Consider the following 10,836-nt stretch of genomic DNA (forward strand, 5'->3'; position numbering starts at 1 on the left):
TGGATACTTTATTCATCCTTGTGTTGAAAAATAAAATAATAAAATAAAGATATAGAATACAAAAATACCCAGCATAACGTTTTGCCATAGAGTATCTTAATAGTGCTACGGAAAATACACACAGTAATAAAAATAGGCTAATATGCAAATATGGGGGTGGGGTTTAATGTGGGATTTTACTCCCCCGAGTGGAGTTAAAGAGCGTCTTTGCATGAATAAACTAAATATCAAATTTAGTGCTTGAAAAAACACATGAGTACATAGTTTTGCTTTCTTTCTGAAAAGAAAGAATGCTATGGAAATACAGCAGAAATACCACTACAGTAATACTAAAATAAAAAATACTACCACAGCAATACTACAAAACTACTACAACATGACTACAACATTTAATATTTAAGTATTTACGTACGTTATATGTTTTTGAGTTCCCCCACCCTCCTTTTTGTTCGTTTAGGTACGTTTTCATGTGTTTTTTACCTAAGTTTCCTGTGTTTACATACGTTTTTATATGGTTTTACATACATTTGTGCGTATTTACGCATGTTTTATGAGTTTATTTAAGTTTCGTGTGCTTGCGTACGTTTTAATGTGGTTTTACGTACCTTTTTGTGTGTTCACTTGTGTTTTTTTTCATGTGTTTTTACATATGTTTTGTGTGCTTTTACCTATGTTTTATGTATTTACCTAGGTTTTGTGTGTTTACATACAATTGTTATGTGTTCTTACATTCATTTGTGTGATTTCCCAAGTTTTGTGTATTTACGTACGTTTTATGTGACTACCTAAGTTTTGTATGTTTACATACGTTTTTATGTGGTTTTACATGCATTTTTGTGTGTATTTACGTTCGTTGTATGCAATTACCCAGGTTTTTATGTGGTTTTATGTACGTTTCATGTGTATTTACGTACGTTTTATGTGTTTACCTAAGTTTCCTGTGATTACGTTAGTTTTATGTGATTACCCAAGTTTTGTGTGTTTACGTAGGTTTTTATGTGGTTTTAGATGCATTTTTGTGTGTATTTTCGTTTGTTGTATGCAATTACATAGGTTTTTATGTGGTTTTACGTACGTTTCATGTGTATTCACGTATGTTTTCTGTGTTTACCTACGTTTCGTATGTTCACATAAATTTTTATGTGGTTTTACGTCCGTTTTTGTGTGTATTTACGTACGTTTTGTTTTTACATACGTTTTATGTGTTTACCCAAGTTTCGTATATTTACGTACGTTTTTATGTGGTTTCACATACGTTTTTGTGTATTTACGTTCGTTGTATGCAATTACCTAGGTTTTTATGTGGGTTTACGTACGTTTCATGTGTATTTACGTACATTTTATGTGTTTACCTAAGTTTCGTATGTTTACATACATTTTTATGTGCTTTTACATACGTTTCGTGTGTATTTACGTATGTTTTTGTGTGTATTTACGTATGTTTTTGGGTGTATTTACGTATGTTTTTGGGTGTTTACACACGGTTTTTATGTGGTTTTACGTACGTTTTGTGTGTGTATTTACGTATGTTTTTGTGTGTATTTACGTTCGTTTGATGTGTTTACCAAAGTTTAGTATATTTACGTACACTTTTATGTGGTTTTGCATACGTTTTGTGTGTTATTACGTACGTTTTATGCGGTTACGTACTTTTGTATGTTTATTTATGTTTTCGTGCATTGAATTGACGTAATGAACCGCCCGAAACAACGAAACGATAATGAAATTCAACGCTCTTGATAATGGATTTCAATCGATTCGATTGTTTTGTTGTTCTAGCCCGAAATTCAGTACTAGTATTTGGTAAAAACCAAACATAAACAAACGTGTTTGCTACGGCTCTAATTTTCAATGCTAATTTTGTTGATGGCAACACGTGTCAATCATACGATAAGCCCCGCCCACTCGCAGGCCGAAGTAGCCGAGCTGCTGCCAGCCGCCCATCATTCGGTCGTTTTCATGTCAACCTTTTTTTGTGGCATGTGTGCGAATGAGAACAGAGCCCTTTTACACACGGACGCACACAATATCGCACACATTCGCACAAAATCGCACACACTCAAAGACACCAAAGAGACTCCTTCAGTTCATTGCATCCGGCAAGCTCTGTGTTCCCTGTCAGGAGGAAAGCATCAAACAAGCCATAGCTGTGGGCATGAGAAGTTTGGAGACCGGCGGGGGCCCGAGGTGCCGAGCGTGGTCCCCACAGGGGCCGCCGGTCCGCCCGGTGGTCACGGGGAAATAAACTCAAGGTTGTCCATTCCGTGGCGAGGGGTCTATGCCATCAAGAAGAAACGGGTCCTTGATATTGAGATGCAACTGCGGAGATGTGGTCAGGAAAAAGGCTCCTGTGTTCGAGACGGCAACTGAAAAAAAAACTTATTTACAGTTACTAATTTAAAATGTAATTCTGTTACCCCCGCCCAGATTACTGATCCCTGAAAGTAGTACTCGCACTGAAGACGAACACCTAAAACTGCGCAAAATAGCCACATAATAAAAGAAATACAGGCGGTTTACCCTTTATATTTCTTGGCTTATAGAATCTTGAGAGCTTTCTGACAAACACTTAGCCGAGACACTCCATATCCGCTTTGGGCTTCAAACCACTTGAAAATATCTGTCTCCATTCTGGCCTGGTGTACGGCAAACATCTGTTGCAAATAAAAAATCGCTTTTGTGGTAGATTTTGTCCTAATGTTTGGCCCATTTATATTGTGGTTACTGTATAAGCCACGCCTCCTCCCCACGCGCTACCTACCACTCGCCACTGGTGAACCAAATATGCACATGTATACTGACCACTTCATTTTAGGATTACATTTCATAGTTGTAAATAAAGCTTGTTTTTGCTTGCTCCTGTTTTTGTCAGTCAATACCATCCTTTGTTGAGTACTCTTGCTCCCGCTCTTGCTTCCCTGCGTTTTGGTCCACCCGCAATTCATGACAGATTGCCCCGACCACCATAGGACCAAGCAGGGAGCGTCCATCTCCTCTGTTCGTTCTTTTGGGGCATCAAAAGACTCTCTGTCGCACCCGGTCCCTGTCCCGGCAGCGAGGAGGAGGTCCCTCAGCCATTTCTGATTCATGTTCAGGCGGTGACGAGAATGTTTCTCGGCTGCTCCTGTTTCTTGTCCTGGTGGTGAGGAAAAGGTCTCTGGGCCACTTCAGTTTCCTGTCCCGGCAGCGAAGAGAAGGTCGCTCGGTCGCTTCTGGTCCCTGCCCTAGCAGCAAGGTAAGAGTTGTCGAACTGCTGCTGGTGCCTGCTTCAGCAAGGAAGGACAAGGACTGTTGACCATCTAAGTCCTAGTGGCGAGGAAAGCCGGCCTCAGTGTTGGGTCTAAAACAACCACTGAAGTGTGGGAGAGCTAAAAAATATTGGCTGACCGTAGAAGAAAATGCACCAGGCAAACACTTAAGTATTTTAGGCAGTTGCAACCAGGGAGATGAGATCTTTCCATACTTTTTCGCTCAAATCTCGATCTCAATCTCAGTCATCCCCCGTCTGCTTCTGTGTTTTATTGAGATCACAAGACATGGAAAAGTACTGGTATGTTGAGACAAAGGACAAAAGACCAAAGATCACCCTCCTGAAAACGTAAACAAAGACAGGGAGACTAAGAGATGCCAAAAGGGAACATTAAACTGATTAGAAATACACACCTTGAATAAATACGTTTAAGCCTACTTTACACTCAGCTGCTTCTGGCGTTGTTTCGGTAGGGACGGACCAGGACCTTCAGCTCTCCCCTGTTCTGGTGAAGGTACCCCTTGAGGGGGGATAATGTCAGGATCTGGTATGCCAGCTTCCCCAGAGGGCGCCAACTGGGTTTGGAACTGGACACACCTGTCCCTAACTATACCAAGGGTTTAATTTGACTGTTGTGACAGCACAGTATGTCGTTCCAATTTCCTTGCAGCTTCCATCTTTCTGTTTGTTACTATATCAGGTTTGTTTGTTTTTTTGTTTACGGTTTGGACACTTTATCAGTTTTCTTAAAACCTGGCTCGTTGTTGTCTGTTCCTCTTTTTGTCAATAAATACTATTCTATGTTGAGCAGATCTGCTTGTGTTCTGGCTTCCCTGCCTTTGGGTCCACCTGTAAAACATGAGAATGTCACGGTTGTGGCGCCAGCGGCAGCTTGTTGACAGATTGGCTCCCTGTCAGTATTTAAACTCTGTCCTGTCAGTCCCCTTTTGTCGGTCCGTCTGCGAATCTCTGTTTTTACACGGCAAGCCCTTTTTCGCCTGTCCTGTTTTTTTTGCTCCGGTTTGTCTCCCGCTCCGATCTGTTTTGATCTCGACCTCGTCTACTCTCCTCTCCTGGCTTTCGACTCGTTGCTGGTCTCGGCCACTCTCTCACTCTCCCTCTCTCACTATTTCCCTCCTTCTTTCTACCTCTTTCTCCCTCTCGCTCTATCTCAATGTGGATCTGTGGATATCTCTCTCCCCCTCTTTCTATCTTTTCTTCCCATTTTCTATCTCTTTCCCCCTCTTTATCTCTTTCTCTCAATCTCTCTCTCCCTCTCACTCTTTCTATTTATTTCTGCCCCTATCTCCCCCTCTCTCTTGATCTCTATCTCCATGTCTCTCTCTCTCTCTTTCTCTTTCTCTCTCTCTCTCTCTCTCTCTGTATCACTTTCTTAATGTATCTCACTCTCTCTTTCCCTCTTTCTAGTTTTTTCATTCTGTATCTCTCTCCCTCTCCCTCTTTCTATATCTTTCTCCCTCTTTCTATCTATTTATCTCCCTCCCTCTCTCTTTCTCAATGTATCTCACTTTCTCTTTCCCTCTTTCTAGTTTTTTTTTCTCTCTGTATCTCTCTCAGTCTCCCTCTTTCTATCTCTTTTGTCCATCAATCTATCTCTTTCTCCCTCTCTCCGTATCTCTCTCTCCCTCTTTCTATCTCTTTCTTCCCACTCTCTCTCTCTTTCTCTTTAAGTGACACCCAAACATTTCAAAGACGCCCTGCTGCTGTGATTTATGGTACAATCATCAACTCTTAAAAATAAGGAATAACGATCCGGTTTTTGATCTCGACCAAGTCTACTCTCCTCTCCTGGCTTTCAACTCGTTGTTGATCTCGACCACGTTTTTTGCTCTCCTGTCCTGTTTACTGACCTATTTTTTCCGCTGTTTACATCGCCATCGCTCACCATGGAAGTGCCACTTCCGCGTTGAGAGCGACCTGCTCCCCGCGACCAGAGATCCCCGGATCGTATGTGCAATCTTTTCCCTTTTTCCCAATAAAACTGAGAGAAACGTACGCAAGTGGGTCCTGTCTCTGTTCTGGTCCTGACAGAGAAAACCTTTGTTGATAATACCTTTTCGGAGCAGCCCGACAGATATGCCCCAAAATATGCACTAAAGTACACAGAAGTCTTGGCGGGAGAGGGAGAGCCGTTTATTTATCTTCGTCAGAGTCCAAAACAGAGTTCTCCTTTGTCTAAGAAACAATCAGCTTTTTTATACCCTTTTTGAGCAGACACATTCTTAGTTCGTCCCCCTCGCGATGACGCCGGTGTTTATCTCAAAATGCACGCTACCAGACACAACGTTTTTTCCCCAGAATGTTTTTGTCCTCTTTTGATTCTCCAAAGTTACACAATTTCCAAGAAACTCGTCGGGGTCGGCCTGACACATCCAAATTCCTGACTAGACCGCATGTTCCTTGCCAAGCAGAATGTTATTACTTGGCAGCCCAAGACGATTAATAACAACATTTGCTGACATTTAAACTCGGGAGAAACAAGCCTGGAATTTCCCGTTTTAAACTAATGTGTTCTCCTTATGTCAAGCTCAACTCCAATAAACCAAAATAACCTTTGAGCACCTGTTACTAAAAGAGTAATTGCATTTCAGGAACCCGTACACAAGGTAAGTATCTCCGTACTGGTCAGTCCTGAATGCTTCGGTGGTCCACCCCGTCATGTTTAGCAAACAGAGTGCCGATTTGTCCCCTTCTACCCGTCCTTAAAGAGACGAGGACGGTTCTTAATTGGCCGATGGTAGGCCGTGACGGGAGGCGGGCTTTGCTGCTGAACGAGTCGGGCAGGAGAACACAGGACTGCCGCCGCTGCCTTTGAGGCCCCTCCATCCCGTCGGCCGTCACAGCCTTCTTCTGAGCTGTCTGTCAATTTGACAGACAGCTGACGGCGGACGGGGAATGCGGGAGTGCTTTTTTTGAAGAGGCTGAGTGATGCAGCGTGTTTGCACCAACTTGCAGTTTAGAAGTTCAGGAGACAGTCAATGTGTTTGAATGTTAAATGCAGTGGAAACAGTCATGGCACTTGTACTATATTTTCTTATATAGTATAAAGTATAAAGGTCATTTATCACCCAAGTTTGTTTATTTGGTGTTAACATATGTGGGGTATTAATTATCAAAATGTAGCGTTTACCTAATTGTTCGAATTAGTTATCTGACTCCATTAACCAAACACAACCTACATTCACCCAACAATCATGCGCGCTCGTTTCTTGAGAGAAAAATAACAGGAAAGCCGACATTTCACACGGGGGCGGATTTATTTTCCCCTAACAGAAGAACCAAGGGTACTCAGGAGACGGCCGAAGAAGTGACGTTGAAGTGTGTGTGAAGCCTTCTTCTGAAGTCCTTTAGCTTTCTCTTATTGGCCCACGTCTCCCTGCAAGATGGCGTCTCGGCTCCTTCCATGGGTGTGCCAAGCAGTTGTTTTGTGCCCAACGTTCTCACAACACAGCGCGTTGATGTCTGGCTTCCCAAAACAACAAGAGAAATGGAGTGAAGGACAGAGACAGAGAGAAATAGGTTAAGATAGATAAAGAGATAGAGAAAGGGAGGGGGAAGGGAGTGGGTAAGAAAGAGATAAAGAGAAAAAGACTGAAAATGAAAAAAGAGAAATAGAATGAGAGCAAGAGTGAGATAAAAAGAGAGAACAAGAGAAATAGAGTGAAGGACAGAGACAGAGAGAGAAAAAGGCAGAGAAATAAAGAGGTTAAGATAGATAAAGAGATAGAGAAAGGGAGGGGGAAGGGAGTGGGAAAGAAAGAGAGAAAGATGGAAAGAAAGAGTGAAAATAAAAGAAGAGAAATATAATGAGAGAAAGAGTGAAGGAGAAAAAAAATTAGAGCAGGAGAAGAAGATTAAAAAAAGGTGAAATAAAGGAAACGAGAGAAAGTGAGCAAGAAAGAGCGAAAGAGCAAGAGAAAGAGAGAGCGTCTTTATTGACGGGGAGCCAACTCTCATCGTTTACTTTAAAGAGCCGGCTCATAGAGCCGTGTCGTTCGCAACCGACCCATCCCTACACAGTACAAAGAAGCGGACACCGGACCCGACCTAATGCACGTGGGGGCCCGCTACACGCTTTGCACACGTGCAAAGACTTTCAGCAACTCTCCCGGACTCTTTCGCTGGCGTGTCTCTTCAGTAGTTGCCGAGTGTTTCATCTGACAGCTTATTCCCAACGCGGCTCCACTCTGTATTCACCCTGCTAACCCCCAAAGCCCACCCGCCCCCACCCCCAGTACAGACACCTTATGAAAAATGTCCCATGTGGATGGAGTCTACCAATGAACGCCGGTTGAGCGGCGGAACCCCAATCACCGCCGATGACATTGTCATCACGTTCTAATCCCAAAAGAATCGCGCACGGTGCCTTTAAGGATATGCATGCATTCAACCTCCTGACACTTCATTAGGGGGACCTACGCAGAACTCAGCTGATCCTGCACACCCACGGATAGTAAAACCTACATTGACTGACATGGAGGCATGAAGAATGCTTTCATCTTTGGTAGTTTGTTCATTTCAACTCTTGGGAGTTATTTCAAATGTTTTTCCTGAAATTGATATTGCTGTATTGCGGTTTACCTTTTCTGCCTGCGTCTGCCTGTTCAAACGTTTCCTGCTAGTTTTGGAGTCTCTCCAAAAACAGAGGAAGATGTTTTCTATCGCCACCAAACCTGGACTTCTCCACATGCTAGAGGAGGGTAAAATAATTTTTTAGGCCAAGTTTTTATGCTTTCCCCATAACATCCACTGGATGGCGATAAAAAAAGAAGTAAGTATAATGTCCTGAAAACATTTAGTGCAGGGAACCTTTTCGACCCATAAAACCAAATTATTTACAATGTATTTATAAGACAAAATTCACTGTGTAACGTTTAATGGTTTCATAAAATCTAGAAAATAATAATAATGCCAGTGTCCTGTATCAATATAAATGCACCTCAAATTATGTAAAGGGTGAGTATGTCGAAAATGTCAAAAAATACGTAAGGGGGGTAGTATGTCGGAAAAGGTTGAAAAAAAAACGTAAGGGGTTAGTATGTCGAAAATGTCGAAAAAACACTAGAATTCAGATTTTTTTTTGGAGCTGTTTTGGCTGCTCCAATAAAAACATACTCTTCGAAGTTGTACTGCCTTGCCTGGGAAAATGAACCCAAGATCCTGAGAATGAAGTAGAGGTCTACTACTAATTGGGCTATCAATGCTATAAATGGCTGTATTCCACTTTTGTAGGTTCTGAGGTTGTGGTTGCAACTACAATTAAGGTTTTGGGTTTGGTGGAAAATAATAAGGATCCTAATAGCTCAAATGGTAGAATATCTGTGTTGCACACTTAGTATCGTGAGTTCTATCACCAGGCAAGACAGTTCAAATACTAGAATTCAGATTTTGTTTGGAGCTGGGGCAAGAGTTTTGGCTGCTCCAATAAAAACTTACTCTTAGCACTTGTACTGCCTTGCCTGGGAAATGAACCCAAGACCCTGAGAGTGAAGTACAGGTCTACTACCAATTGGGCAACCTATACTGTAAGACATCAACAGCCCACACACGATTTTGTAGGTCCTGACGTTTTGGTTGCAGCTCCAATTAAGGTTTGGTGGAGGTGTGTAACAACCCTGATAGCTCAATTGGTAGGATGTCTGTGTTGCACACATAGTGTCATGAGTTCTATCACCAGGCAAGACAGTTCAAATTCTAGAATTCAGATTTTGTTTGGAGTTGGGGCAAGGGTTTTGACTGCTCCAATAAAAACTTACTCTTGGACTTTGTACTGCCTTGCCTGGGAAATGAACCCAACACCCTGAGATTGTAGTACAGGTCTAGTACCAATTGATGTACCAATGCTATAAGACACTTATGGTCCACACACGCTTTTGTAGGTTCTGAGGTTGTGGTTGCAGCTACAATTAAGGTTTGAGATTTGGTAAAAGTTTGTTGCAACCCTGATAGCTCAAATTGTAAGATGTCCGTGTTACATTCGCAGTGCCATGAGGGGGGGGGGGTTTTAAGGGTTATTGATCTATCTTCGTTATTCATTATCCATTATCCGTTATCGGTCAGTTCATAATACGCTACAAAGCCTAGGAGCCGGGACACTTACTCTCAGCCAAAAGGCCAAGCTAAGGTCCTAGCCCTAAAGCCTTGCTGCGATCATTGCGAATGCACCGTTCCCGGAGGTACTGCAATACCGGGCCGATGCGTGGAGTGGACAGAACAAGCTCTTATTCCATCTCCGGATTGCAAAAATCAAAGATCATGGCAGTGCTGAATCCTAGCCGCCCAGGCCAGACAGTTCAAGGGTTAAGATTTAGGGTTTAGGGTTAGAGGGTTAGCCACTTATAATATGACTCCCTACCACAGTTCCTTAAGAGGCTCGTTTTGTCCTCAATAATGGTTTCAAAACAAGGTGCAAGCAAAGTTCTTTTTTAAAAGTGTCACAAAATTCTGCAAACGAAAACACCAAGACAGCGCTGGGCGAGAAGGAGTGCGTGCGTCCTGTCCTGTGTATAGCTCCGCCCATTCCTACCGCTCATCCAATCAAATTCCTCTGGGTGCTTTGCCAGTGCATCTGGGTAAAACAGGTTTTTTTGGATTAGGGTTTGTTCTGGGAGTTTTCATCATAAAGTGTCTCAAGAGTGAACTTAAATTATTTAATGAGCTTCCTTATCAAGGATTATCTAGCAATTTACAGCCGAAAGGGGTTCTGCTGGTGTGACATACTGACTGTTAACTGTAGTTAAAATTATGTCCCATATATGAACTGAACCCTTAAAAGAGTCAGTATTGCAACATTTGGATCGATATGTATAAAATAATTGATTATTTAGGTTTCTTTTATCTCAGAGCCATATGTACTCATGAAAAGAACCATATATGGCTTGTGAGCCATAGGTTCCCAACCCCTGCTGTAGCGCAATACAGCATAGCTGATTTACTTTAAAATTGTGATTTGACAGTACAAAAGTTATTTGTAAAATAATAATAATAATAATAATTCCGAATAGTACTATTTGTAGAACTAAGGCTTGAGCTTGTAAATAGGGTTTGTTCTTTGGTTTGAATGAGTAATAGAGTATATGATAAATACATAAATAAATGTTTCTACTCCACGAGTTTGAACGATAGCGGGTCCTTTTTGGAACGTAAACCTCGGGAAAAAACGATGGATTACTGAACGCTATTCGTTTTTCCTGTCTTGCTGCTTCACTGAAATTCATCACGCATTGTGTTCTGCATTCTGATTGGCCCGTTTACAGCCATACCAACCTGAAAAGACCAAATCTTGGGGAGCTCAGCAGGGTCAGGCCTGGTTAGTACTCAGATGGGAGAACACCTGGGAATAGATGTCATTTGGCGCACGCTCAGCTGCGACAGCACTGACTGCACCCCCTGGTAAAGTGATAATGAACTCCCCTATGGAGACCAAATTGGTACAGTATGTGTGTTGACTTATTTTTTAGAAATGGATGGATTTTCTCAAGACAATACTAATCGTCACATTTTAAAGTTTGCAAAATAAAAGACATAAACACGCACACACAAGAAAAGTTTTTGGTAAAAAATAC

The 10,836-nt window shown here is 42.0% G+C and overlaps 1 pseudogene; it reads right to left on the bottom strand.

Moving 5' to 3' along the window:
• Positions 1–9,425: 9,425 nt before the first annotated feature.
• LOC148346484 (U2 spliceosomal RNA) lies at positions 9,426–9,567 on the bottom strand (annotated as a pseudogene).
• Positions 9,568–10,836: the final 1,269 nt, after the last annotated feature.

Source organism: Urocampus carinirostris, chromosome 20 (genome assembly GCF_059441175.1).
Source record: "Urocampus carinirostris isolate Australia breed hairy pipefish chromosome 20, RoL_Ucar_1.0, whole genome shotgun sequence".
Lineage (NCBI taxonomy): Eukaryota > Metazoa > Chordata > Actinopteri > Syngnathiformes > Syngnathidae > Urocampus > Urocampus carinirostris.